The following is a 13,799-nucleotide window of genomic DNA, read 5'->3' on the forward strand; positions in this document are numbered from 1 at the left end:
ACTGTTGACCTTTATGGATGCATCATCTGGGTTCCAACAAATCCAGATGGAACCATCTGACCAAGAGGATACAGCCTTTATGACCCCAACCGGTTTATATTGTTATATTGCCATGCCTTTTGGACTAAGAAATGCAGGTGCAACATATCAAAGACTGGTAAATATGATGTTCAAGGATCAAATTGGAAAAACTATGGAGGTGTACATAGATGATATGGTGGTCAAATCAAAAAAAGCTGAGGATCACCTAAAGGACTTAGAAGAAGCATTCGATATCCTTGATCACTACAACATGAAACTTAATCCTTCAAAATGTCATTTCGGTGTTAAGGCAGGAAAGTTCTTAGGGTACATGGTAACCCAGAGGGGCATTGAAGCAAGCCCGGAACAAATCAAAGCATTGGTAAATATCAAATCTCCTGCCAATGCCAAGGATGTCCAAAGACTGACAGGCAGGATAGCAGCTTTGAACAGGTTCATATCGAAATCCTCAGAAAAATGCAAAGAATTCTACGATATCCTAAGGAAGAACAAGAAGTTTGAATGGACTGAGAAACATGAGAATGCTTTACAAGCCCTAAAAGAGTATATGTCCTCAGCACCAGCATTAGCAAAACCGGAAAAAGGAGATGTGTTATCCTTATATCTGGCGGTATCCTCAACCGCGGAAACCGGATATGTCAGGGAGAATGGCTAAGTGGGCAGTGAAGCTTAGTGCCCACGATATAAGATACGAACCAAGAACAGCCATTAAATCTCAAGCACTAGCTGACTTTGTGGCTGATTTCAGTAGTGATCTACAAAAGGAAGCAGAATTAGAGGTCCAGCAGCTGGATGAGACCAAGGATCCTTGGATACTACACACCGACGGATCCTCAAATATCAAAGGCACAGGGCTAGGGATCCTACTAAAATCGCCACAGGGGGACATAATACCCCACTCCATAGCCTGTGAATTCCAAGCAACTAACAATGAGGCTGAATATGAAGCCTTAATTGCTGGCTTACAGATTGCTAAGGATATGGGGGTAAGATATCTCGAAGTATATGTAGATTCATTATTGATCACCAATCACTTTAATGGATCCTATGCTGTTAAAGGTGAAAAACTAACCAAATATTTAGAGATAGTCAAAGAATTGGCACTCTCTTTTGTTTCTTTTAGCTTAACACAGGTACCAAGGGAGGATAACACGGAAGCTGATGCATTGGCCAACCTAGGATCATCCTTGAAGATTCCAGAAGATATAAGTATCCCTATCATCCATATCCTGGCTCCTGCTATTGAAAATCAGGTGGCCATGGAAATAGAAGAGGATACTGCAATGATCCCTAGTGAAGAAGCCCAATCTTATTCAGGATCATGGATCTCACCAATCATGAGATACTTGCAACATGGGGAGATTCCAACGGGAGAAAATCCTAGAGCTTTCAGGATTAAGGTATCTCAATTTGCAATCTTAAATAATGTGCTATATAAACGATCCCTTGCAGGACCATATTTAAGATGTATTGAAGATCCTGAAATTGAAGAAGTGTTGAGAGACTTCCACGAAGGAGATTGTGGAAACCACACTGGGGGCAGGGCATTATTCTCAAGGATCCTTAGAACAGGATACTACTGGCCAACCATGAAAAGGGATGCTATAGAGTATGCTAAGAAATGTGATCCTTGCCAAAGACATAGCAATATCCTTCACCAACCAGCTGAATTACTACACCCCATACCATCCTCTTGGCCATTCATGAGATGGGGAATGGATATAGTTGGCAAGCTTCCTAAAGCACCTGGTGGAAAAGTATTTATGCTTGCCATGACTGACTATTTTTCCAAGTGGATAGAAGCTGAAGCCTTTGCTCAAGTCAGAGAGAAGGAAGTTATATCCTTTATCAAAAGAAACATTATAACCAGATTTGGCATTCCCTCTGAAATTATATGTGATAATGGTTCTCAATTCATTGGAAGGAGAACCACTAACTTTTGTGACAGTTGGGGAATCAAGATGATAACATCAACACCAGTTCATCCACAAGCCAATGGTCAAGCAGAATCATCCAATAAGATCATCATCAACAATCTGAAGAAAAAGCTAGGATCCAAGAAAGGGAAATGGGCAGAAGAATTGCCTTATGTGCTATGGGCTGATAGGACAACTCCCAAAAACGCCACTGGTCAAACACCTTTCTCTTTAGTATTTGGGGCAGAAGCAGTGATCCCAACAGAAATGGTGATCCCAACTGCTAGAACAAGTGCTCGTGATCCTGAAGAAAATGCTGCAACTCTAGCTCAGGATTTGGATACTATTGAGGAAATCAGGGATCTAGCCAGAATAAGGATGGCAAGCTACCAACAAAGAATGGCTGGTGCCTACAACAAAAATGTCAGGATAAGGAAGTTCCAAGTCGGAGATATGGTATTAAGAAAAGCATTTCAAAATACTATTAATCCTGCTGACGGGAAGCTAGCACCAAAATGGGAAGGTCCCTACTTAATTGAAGCCGAAGCAGGAAAGGGGGCATACAGGCTGCTAACCATGGAAGGGAACTTGTTGCCAAGAGCATGGAATGCTGTTCACTTAAAGAAATATTTCATGTGAACATGATCCTTCATGCATGTGATCCTTACATTGGAGTATTCTTGAAGGATCCCGGTGCCATTGATGATCCTCATTCTGGTAATATGCTTATCCTAAAACTATTGCATTTTCTTACTTTTTGCCTAAGGATAAGGATCATGTATCCTTCATCCTCTACTCACAAACCATTTGAGTTATGATAGTTCAGGTATCTTCAGCAAATCGTCAAAGATCTCCAAAAGCACCACAGATCCTTGGGTACAACCCCAGTTATCCTTGGGATTATCCCCAGTTTCCGCCAGCAGCGCACGATGATCCTGATATAGTTCATGTCTTTGGGATCAGTACCCAATTTCGGGGCTGGCGACCTCATCGTACTGGCTATACTTGGGATCCTACGTATAATGGTGGACGCACCATACATCCGTTCCTAAGGTTTCTAACGTTTTCACGTTAGCTAAGGTTTTGACATTTTCATGTCACTAAGTTTGGATAGTTGCCAGAAAGGGCCATACTCCAGTTTACATACGATCCTATGGGCTTGTCCCCAGTGATCCTTTGGGATTGTCCCCAGTTATCCTATGGGCTTGTCCCCAGTGATCTTCCGGGATCATTCTCAGTTATCCTATGGGCTTGTCCCCAGTGATCCTTTGGGATTGTCCCCAGTTATCCTTTGGGCTTGTCCCTAGTTACTAACTTATCTTTTATATTGGCTTAGTCCCAAGTTATACTCCATTTTTCAGGTTTTCGAAGTTAAACAATTAAGGATCCTTAATCCTTATTGTTCATTAATATTTTTACTTATGGTTATCCTGATTAGAGGTTAGGATCCTAACTTGGATCCTCAGGTATGATCCTTGACTATTTTTGATTATACTCTTTATCCTAACCAACCCTTATACTTTGACCATCGAACCTATGATCCTTGAACTAAAATACTTTGAATAATTTCAATATGAGGATATTTGATCTAGGATCATATCCTAAGTTTATTAAACACTTTTTCAACTCTCGTTATTTTAGCAAATATAGCAATTGAGAAATAAAAGGATTATTGAAGGGTAACAATACAAGATAAGCCAGAAAAGTTAAGTTATATTATTAAAGGATCATTAACCCTTTCAAAAGATTGTCAAAATTGCCAACCCACATTTCTACCAGCAAAACGTGGCCCGTCCACATGGGTTGGCAAAGGGTGTCCATTGTCTATGCGGTCTTAGCATTTTTGCAGGAAAATAAAAGCGGCAGGATCACAAAGGCTTCATCCCCCAAACAGAGGATCCCTCCACCTTTCGTAATCCTACCTATTGTCTAAAAGGATCCAGGATCCTTAACCCTAAGAAACTATTGTTTAAGTTACAGACCATAATTGTTCACAAACCATCAACCACAAACCACTACCAAAAAACCTAAAAAATTGGGCTCCGGCCTAGTCAACAATATCCATCATCGCCCAATCATGCAGCTTACTTCTCCGCTGCTCCATCTCCACCAGCATCTTCACCTTGATCCTTGCCAGCATCACCTCCCTCCAGCCTTGGGACATCCTCATCATCTTCCTCATCATCCAAGTCCGCCAGCCTTGCCTTCCAACCTTCAACGTCCCATGAGCTTTTGTCAAAGGTGGGATCCTGAGCCTCCTCAGCCATTTGAAGTTGGATCTTGTACATAGCAATCGCCGCTGAGACCTTGGCATCTTGGGTGATCTCCTGCTTCTCATTATCCATGTCAATCAGCCTTTGAGCAGCTTCATCTTTGGTAGCTTGGAGTTCCTTCTCAAGATCCGCTATCGTAAGATCCTTTAATACACCCATTTGCTGAAGGTCGGCAATCTGGCTCTCCTGATTTTCAACGTGGCCAAGATAAGTTTCAATCTCAGCAAGTTTCTGCAACAAAAAAAAAAAAAAAGACAAGCTCAGAATCAGGTGATCCTCAAGAAGGATACTAGAGACAGATAACCAACAGGGGCAGTGATCCTCACCTCGTTCACATAATCAAGAAATTGCTGACGAAGGAGAGGGAATCCTTGGAGTTCATCAGAAGCTTTCCTCTTTTTTCCCTTGCCCCGAATGGACGCTTTAGGAGCTGAGACTGAAGGGCTGGCAGCGGGAGCCTTCTTCTTCGAGGACGTGACATTGGCAAGATCACTGATCCCAAACTTGGAGGCAGATTTAACAGACCTGGCAGATTTTCCGGCACCTACACAATTCAAAAACAAGATAAGTTCCCTTGTTAAATTAAATACTTTCACATAAAACTTATTTTTATGAGGATACTTACTTGACATTGTGACAGACGCAGAGGATATCTCTTGAGAATCTTGGATAATAATCTGGAAGCTTCGAACTTCAGGATCAAGCTTCTTGAAAGCTAACACTCTCTCTTTGGCAGCAGGGGTCAACTTTAAGTGAGCAACGGAGATAGCTGCATAAAAAGACAAAAAAAGAAAAGACATCAGTGATCCTCATCATATGAGACAGAACTGATAGTGATCCTTCGAGGATCCTCTATCCTACCATGAGTGGCCCATTCCTTGGGCAGATCCTTCCCATCCGGGATGGAATCCCTCTTAACAAAGAAAAATCGACGTTTCCAGTTGGTATCATTCTTGGTCACTTTGAAAATAGGGTGATCCTCCCCAGCTTTCCGTTTCAGCAGATACCGGTGGGAACCAAACGTAGTAAGATCATAGAACTCGGCCAGCTCTGCCATCCCCAGATCAATCCCTTCTTGCTCGATGATCCTCTCGAAGGTATAGAGAACCCTCCAGATCATCGGCATAGCTTGGATATATGAGATGCCGGTAAGAGAAAAGAAAGATTGGGTAAACATCGGAAAAGGATATGAATACCCAATGAGGAAGGGAGTAGCAGGAAAAGCCACCCAGACATCTGAGACAAGATCGCTCAAAGCAGTAGGATCAAAGGGTTTGAAAACAACATTCGCTGGGAAACAATGGCGAATCTTGTCTATGTGGACATCAGTAAAGCAGCATCTCTCCACGGGAGAATCCTTGATAATTCCCTGGCTCTTTAAGGGACTCTCCTTCTTGGGACCCTTGTGCGGAGAATTACGGAGCAGCATATTTTGAACAAAAAACAGAGTAAAAGCACGAAAGAACAGAGCAAAGAAGAGAAAGAAGAAGATGATACCTGATCAAGAGTCTTCGATGATGGTTATAAAGGGAGATACTTCGAATTTAAATACAAAATGATCCTAACCCTATCTCCTATTTATAATGATGATTTGCAGGGATCGTCACATCAGTGACGTAAATATCACAACGGCTAGTCCATATGTAACGGCTAGTAACCCGGAGTCGCCCGTTAGAGATAAGCTCAAAACAAAATATAACTCATCTATTTACAATTAACTCCTTATATTTTGGGGGCAATTGTTGGGGCTGGATTTTACTATAAATGATCCTTATACGTGATCCTGACCAGTGATCCTTGTTTCTTTGGCAGATAGTGATCCTCAGCCAGACTTCAGGATCAGGATCATGGGACGATATGGTGATCCTTACACTAACGGTCACTTCCACTTGTTACAAAATTGTTTTGCAGGAACACCTAGCAGGATATGCCCTACACATCATGATCCAGGGACGCGTTTTCACAAATATGGCAAGAGCTAAATTGGAGATAGACGTTGTACCGGATATGGAAACTTAGCTTGATTAATGGGCAGCAATTTAGGCTAGATTATCTTTATTTCTAAAGGGGTAATGAGCTGATATTTAGTCATTTTACCTAAAATAAGTCACCCACACATGTATAAGTACCCGTCTTCCTCATTCGGAAGAACACACACGACATACAACGCAACTCTCACACACTTAGACACTCAGTGATCCTTGTACTCAGCTCATTATCATCCAAAGTTGTAACTACATTTTTATTATATTGAAGTTGGTGATCGGTAGTTACCATCACCCGAGGTTTTTTATGCCGGAGATCATACATTGATCAAGGGCTTTTTCCTCGTATAAATCATTGTGTCTTTGTATCTTTATCACAGAAGTGATCCTTTACTTTCACAGCTAACCAAGCATCATACCCCGTTTACATAAAGTTTGGTTACGTTATCCTTGTGTGATTTTTGACCAAAACAATGATTATCAACGGAAAAACAATATTCTGAGATTGGAGGATAATCCTCATCATCCTCTTCTTGGTCAACAGCGTGCACATTCTGGTTCTCATTTCTATGGTAGGATTTGAATTTGTTGTTCTTGAAGGAGGATCCTTGCTTCTCCTGTTTTGAGGATCCTACTTGTCTCTCCTGGATCCTCTTGTCATCCTCTAGCCGGATGAACCTGAGTGCCCGAATTCTTACTTCATCTAGGTTCCTGCTTGGTGTCATAACAAGATCATCATAGAATAATGAATCCTTAAGCTGTCCCATTTTGAAGGCTTCAACAGCCGTAGCCATATCCAAGTTGGGAATGTCCAAGGATTCTTTACTAAATTTAGTTATGTAATCCCTTAATGATTCATTATGACTTTGAGTTACTCTATATAAATCACTGGTTAATCTTTCAAATTTTCTACTACAAGAGAATTGGTTATTGAATAAATTAACTAAATTAGCAAATGAAGTAATAGAGTAAGGGGGAAGACTTAGCAGCCACTTAAGAGCTGATCCAGTAAGAGTGGGTCCAAATCCTTTACATAGGCATGCTTCCTTCAGCTTTTCTGGGATAGGATTGATCTCCATCCTCTCCCTGTATTGTGCTATGTGCTCCTCTGGATCCGTTGTACCATCATACAGCTTCATAGTAGGGATATGGAACCTTTTGGGTACCTCTGCATCACAAATTGGTGGTGCAAAGCGAGATACCTTGTGGCTTCCATCTGCAATCTCTGGGATAGGCTTGACTACCCCTGGAACACTTGAGATCATATCTTTTAGCTTCTGCAATTCTCTGGCCATAGCATGATTGACACCTGTATCCTGCATGAATCCATGGTTAGTAGTAATATGATTATTTAAAGTGTTACCTCTTATTGGGTTCAAGTTAGTGAATCCATATTGTTGGGATTCTGGAATAACGGAGGGACCAGTGGAAGCAATGGTCTGCATTGGAATGAAGTCCCCTTGATGGACATCTAGACTTCCTGTTTGCAAACTTTTTAGGGATCCTGGCATTTGGAAGGATCCTGGTATCTGGAAGGATCCTGGAGCGAAGGAGGATCCTTGACCCTGGGATGATCCTGGAACAAAGTAGGATCCTTGACCCTGGGATGATCCTGGAACAAAGTAGGATCCTTGAAGCTGCTGTGTTCCCGGATAGGCTCCCGAATTCATGAAGGATCCCATATGCTGGGGATAGGATCCTGCCGGTTGAAAGTGTGAGCTTGATGCCTGAGTCATTGCTGTCGATCCGAGGTGCAATCCTCTTGATTCTCCCACAATTTGCACGTCTGGACTTCCCGATGGCTGAGAAGTGATCATTGGGGTATCAAAGCTCAAGGATTTGGGCACCAGTGGGAAATGATCCTCTGCCGTTCTCTTTTGTCTTTTGAGATCTCCAATTTCCCTGAGGATCCTATCATTAGTTTCATCCTGCCGCTGCATACGATCCTTCATCTGCAAAATCAAAGTAAATACATCACTAGTACTGGGAATATAGGAATTCATAGCAGAAGGAGATGGAGGTTTAGAGTTAGTAGGAGTTTGTCTCTTCTCAGCATTCTTCTGGGATCCTGCCGGTGGAGGAGGCAGAGTGTTCTGAGACGAGGTGACTGCAGACATTGCCGTGGACATGTTTTTCAATGATGAAGCCATGTAATTCTTCGAAATGATTTTGAACAAAGAGTTTTCTTATGAATGAAGCACCAATTGCCCCACGGTGGGCGCCAAACTGTTTTGGTCAAAAATCACACAAGGATAATGTAACCAAACTTTATGTAAACGGGGTATGATGCTTGGTTAATTATAAAAGTAAAGGATCACTTTTGTGAGAAATATGCAAAGACACAATGATTTATACGAGGAAAAAGCCCTTGATCAATGTATGATCTCCGGCATAAAAAACCTCGGGTGATGGCAACTACCGATCACCAACTTCAATATAAGAAAAATAAAGTTACAACTTCGGATGATAATGAGCTGAGTACAAGGATCACTATAGTTTCGAGTGTCTAAGCGTGTGAGAATTGTGTTGTGTTCTTTTCGAATGAGGAAGAGTGGTATTTATACAAGTGTAGGTGATCTATTTTAGGTAAAAGACTAATAATCAGCTCATTACCCCTTTAGAAATAAAAGACAATCTAGCCTAAATTGCCGCCCATAAATCAAGCTAAGTTTCCATATCCTTTGCAACGTCTATCTCCGATTAAGCTCATGCTATAATTGTGAAGACGCGTCCCTTGATTATGATGCTAAGAGCGTATCCTGCTAGATATTTCCTGCAAAATAACATTGTATTAAACGAAGGTAACTGTTAGCATGAGGATCCTATAAAGGTCCATGATCCTGATCCTGAAGTCCTGCTGAGGATCACTGTCTGCCAAAGAAACAAGGATCACTGGTTAGGATCACGTGTAAGGATCACGTACAGTAAAAATCCAGCCCTAACAACCATATAGTCAATATATACCTCCATGGTGTCCCCCAGCTTGTCTTTAAACATCATATTTACCAATCTCTGGTATGTTGCACCTGCATTTTTCAAACCAAAAGGCATAGCCGTATAACAATAAATACTTGTTGGTGTCATGAAGGCAGTATCCTCCTCGTCAGAAGATTCCATTTGAATCTGCTGAAATCCGGAGGATGCATCCATGAAGGTCAACATTTCATGCCCGGCAGTAGCATCCACCATTGCATCAATGTGAGGAAGAGGAAATGGGTCTTTAGGACAAGCCTTGTTCAAGTCCGTGTAGTCTACACAGACTCTCCATTTCCCATTTTTCTTCTGTACCACGACTACGTTTGCTAGCCACCTTGGAAATTTAACTTCTCTGATCATCCTGGACTTCAACATTCTTTCAACTTTGTGACAACTCGGACTTTAGACTTGCTTTGATGTAACGTTACGTGCTTATGAGAACTGAATTATATGGTTTTAAATGAATGGTTGTTTATGTGCTTTATGTGTGTATGTATGTTATGTGTTGCACGAGCCCAAACTACACACTTAAACCCGATTGCATTGATTATAACCGGTCACACAAGCCTTTTGGGCCACACCTTGTTCACGGACCCTTAGAAGTAACCGGATGGGTTCGGCCCACTCCCCCACTCGCAACACAAAACCGGGACTAGGGGTTTGTTTTACTGCTTTTGCAAAACACAAACACACACACCCCAAACTCTCTCCCTCTCTCTCGGAATCGCCTCTCTCTCGGAACCGGAGACCACACCTTTAAAGTTCTCGGCTCCATCTTTTGTTTTACATCTCGGTTAGCATCAACCTCTTGATTACGTGTTTATATGTTTTGTTAGTAGTCGGATTTACATAATTATTGTGATGATCGGATATATGAATGTATGATGCATCGGCTAGTATGTATTGTTTAATCGGTTATGTTGATATGATTCCTGAATGCGTGATCTAGCCTAGTCGGATGTGATACTTGTAATCGGCCATGTGCTTGCGTTAAATTGAAATTTCCTGTCTAAAAACCGAATGAACATATATGATCGGCTGTTTAGTATTGTTAAAAATCGGATTAATTGATTTACCCCGGCTATATGGTTGTATGAATGGTTATGATTCTGCTCATATGATAAGATGTGTGTTCTTGAATATTACATGAACAGTTTGAATGTGGTTGAATTAGGAATTGTAACTGATTTGATCTATTTCTGAAACTATTGATTATGTTTGCTGAAATCACGGATTAGTTGTTATGGTTATTTAAGGAATTCAGGAAATCAGTTACACGCGTGATTGCGACTTGGATTTGCGAGTCGAAACTCACAGTCTCGACTCGAGACCACACAGCAACATCAGCCGAAACCATGGTTGCGAGTCTTGTTGCGACTCGTAACCAGTCCATGACAAGCCGAGACCATGGTTGCGAGTCCCGTTGCGACTCGTAACCAGACCATGATGAGCCGAAATCACCCGTTGCGACTCGTAACCAGCTGTTGCGACTCGTAACTCTCTGTTGCGACTCGAGACCACCCTTGCACGTACACTGTTTTGGGCTCTCACTGTCACGGGCCCAATCTTATGACTGTTATGTTATTGGACTGCTTATCTGTTGGGCCGATATGTTATTTGGGCTGTTTATCATTCGGACTTAGATATTTGAATCACACAAGTGGTGTTTATGACATGTTGACTGTTTACGTGCATGAGTGCATACCATGACTTATACGTGCATAAATTGAGGTCAAAACCTGACTTGTATAATAACCATGATAGGACGTGGTTGACCACTTACTTGCTACCTGTACTCTTTGTGTATCTGCCGAGCAAACCAAGGTGAGTTCACACAGCCAAGGCATGGGATTCCCGGGTTGGGAATTGGGTTGGATATGTTATTGTTAAAAGAGTTACTCGTACTTACGCATTCTCTAGACTATAGACCATCGTCCTCAGGTTAGTCAGGACACGTTACGTAAAGCCTACGTAACCCAGTATTTGCCATTTGTCTCCCGGGTCGGGAGGACACGTTACGTAAAGCCTACGTAACCCAATACCATCCACTGGCTTCCAGGTCGGAAGGCCACGCTGCGTAAAGCCTACGTAGCCCCCACGCGTACCATGTCCTCGGGGAAGGACACGTCACGTAAAGCCTACGTGACCCAGTACGTATTCCTGTTCTCGGTAAAGAAGAACACATGGTTGGAAGTAGTCTAGTAAGTACCGTTAATGAGAAGCCCTCATTAGCCAGGATAAACATGGGAAGCCCCCACCAGTAATATGAACACAAGGTTTGGGAAGCCCCCACCTTTAGTACACACTAGTCTGGGAAACCCCCACTAGTTAAACATGCACACTATACTATGAACTTACTGTGAACTCGCTCAACTAGTTTGTTGATTATTTGCTGCATGCCTTGCAGGACCTTAGGTACAATATGGAGCTTGCACAGGGAGGAGCAGGTCGTTGTGGGATACGGATCATGAACGTTATCCGAACTTATAACTATTTTGAGATTACATACTATGCTTCCGCTATTTAAACGATGTTTGGTTTTGAAACATCAATCATGTCATGATGATTTACATTAATTACTTTTATTATTAAATTCTATGTTTGATATGATTGATGGCTTGATCCTGGTCATGTCACGCTCCCAAGCGGTGGTACTCCGCGTGTGGATTTTGGGGGTGTGACAGATTGGTATCAGAGCCATTGGTTATAGAGAACTTGGTTTTAATACGGGAAAACGTTTTTATTAAAACCGGACTATAACCAGTACAGTGCTCTCAACAATCCACAACGACGCTTCGCTCCACGTGCAAGACTCAACATCCTAGGTAATAAGGTTATGTTTATTGCCTGTTTGTTAGAACTGCTTTGAACTTTGCTCGCATTACGTTTAGATACACATGATACTATAGCATGAGAAACCCTACGTGCTTACACTTTTCTGTCATCGCCCTATTCACGAACCATTCTTACCTATGCTACTTGTTACAATGAAGATCATGTCTGGAAGAATCAACATGACACAAGCCCAGCTAGAGGCTCTCGTTCAAGTTCAAGTTGCTGCGGCAGTTGCAGCAGCTCAAGCAGGTAGTATATCCTGCAGTATAGGCACACACTAGGATCTTTGGATCCTACATTAACTCTCGTATTTAACTTCGTCCTATTCGTACACAATAGGTCAACACGCGCAGCAGCCTGTCTGCACATTCAAGAACTTCATGGACTGTCGTCCAAATTCTTTCAGCGGCACCGAGGGGGCAGTGGGACTCCTCCATTGGTTTGAAAAGCTAGAATCAGTATTCGAAATGTGCGAGTGCCCTGAGGCTCGCAAGGTCAAGTTTGCCACCGGCACTTTGGAAGGAATCGCGCTAACCTGGTGGAACGCGCAGGTGCAAATTCTTGGGTTGGCAGCTGCTAACGCCACCCCATGGAACAATTTCGAGGAACTCATCAAGCGTGAGTATTGTACGCGTGAAGATATTCACAAGTTGGAAGACGAGCTGTATAACCTGAAAATGGTTGGATCAGAGATTGAAGCGTATACTAAACGGTCGAATGAGTTGGCCGTTCTGTGTCCAACTATGGTGGACCCTCCATACAAGCGCATTGAGATGTATCTCAAGGGGTTGGCACCAGAGATCCAGAGCCATGTCACGTCGGCTAATCTCGATAACATCCAGGAAATTCAACGCCTCGCTCATCGCATCACAGATCAGGCAGTGGATCAGAATAAACTGCCCAAGCGTGTTAGTGCTACTGCTAACGTCACCACCTCAGTTACTCCTGCTACATCTGGTGACAGTAAAAGAAAGTGGGATGGAGATTCCAGCAGAGGCTCAGCATCCGTTCAGTCTCAAGCTCAGCAACAGAAGACTGACCATTACCAGAGTCCTAGTCAGCAATCCTCTGGTAGTCACAGACAGAGGAGATATCAGGGTAGTCAACCTAGGTGCCACAACTGCAACAGGCATCACCACGGCCCGTGTAACAAGGGTCGTTGTCAAAGGTGTCTCAAGATGGGTCACGAGGCCAAAGACTGTAGGAGTCCACGGCCCGCGAATCAGAATCAGCAGCCTCAGCAACCCGCTCCACAGAACCCACAGCAGCAACAGCAGCCACAGCGTGGAAACCGGGGATGTTTCCAGTGTGGGGCTGAAGGTCATTTCAAACGCGACTGCCCTCAGTTGAACCAGAACCGCAACAACAACAATAACCAGGGCAACGGGAACAACAACGGCGGGAACAACAACAATAATGGCAACGAGGCAAGAGGTCGAGCTTTCGTTCTGGGAAGAGGAGACGCAGTGAACGACCCCAACATGGTTATGGGTAAGTTTCTCCTCGACAATCTTTACGTTACTGTTTTGTTTGATTCGGGTGCGGATACAAGCTATATGTCTGTGAAAATGTGTCAACTGCTAAAACGTGCACCAACACTTTTACCCACCAAACATGTAGTAGAGTTAGCTAACGGTAAAAGTCTAGAAGCCACGCACGTAGTTCAAGGTTGTAATCTTATCCTAGCGGGTCAAGCTTTCTCTATCGATCTCATTCCCATAGTTTTGGGTAGCTTCGACGTCGTGATTGGGATGGATTGGTTATCCCAACAC

The sequence above is a fragment of the Helianthus annuus genome, chromosome 3 (genome assembly GCF_002127325.2).
Source record: "Helianthus annuus cultivar XRQ/B chromosome 3, HanXRQr2.0-SUNRISE, whole genome shotgun sequence".
Lineage (NCBI taxonomy): Eukaryota > Viridiplantae > Streptophyta > Magnoliopsida > Asterales > Asteraceae > Helianthus > Helianthus annuus.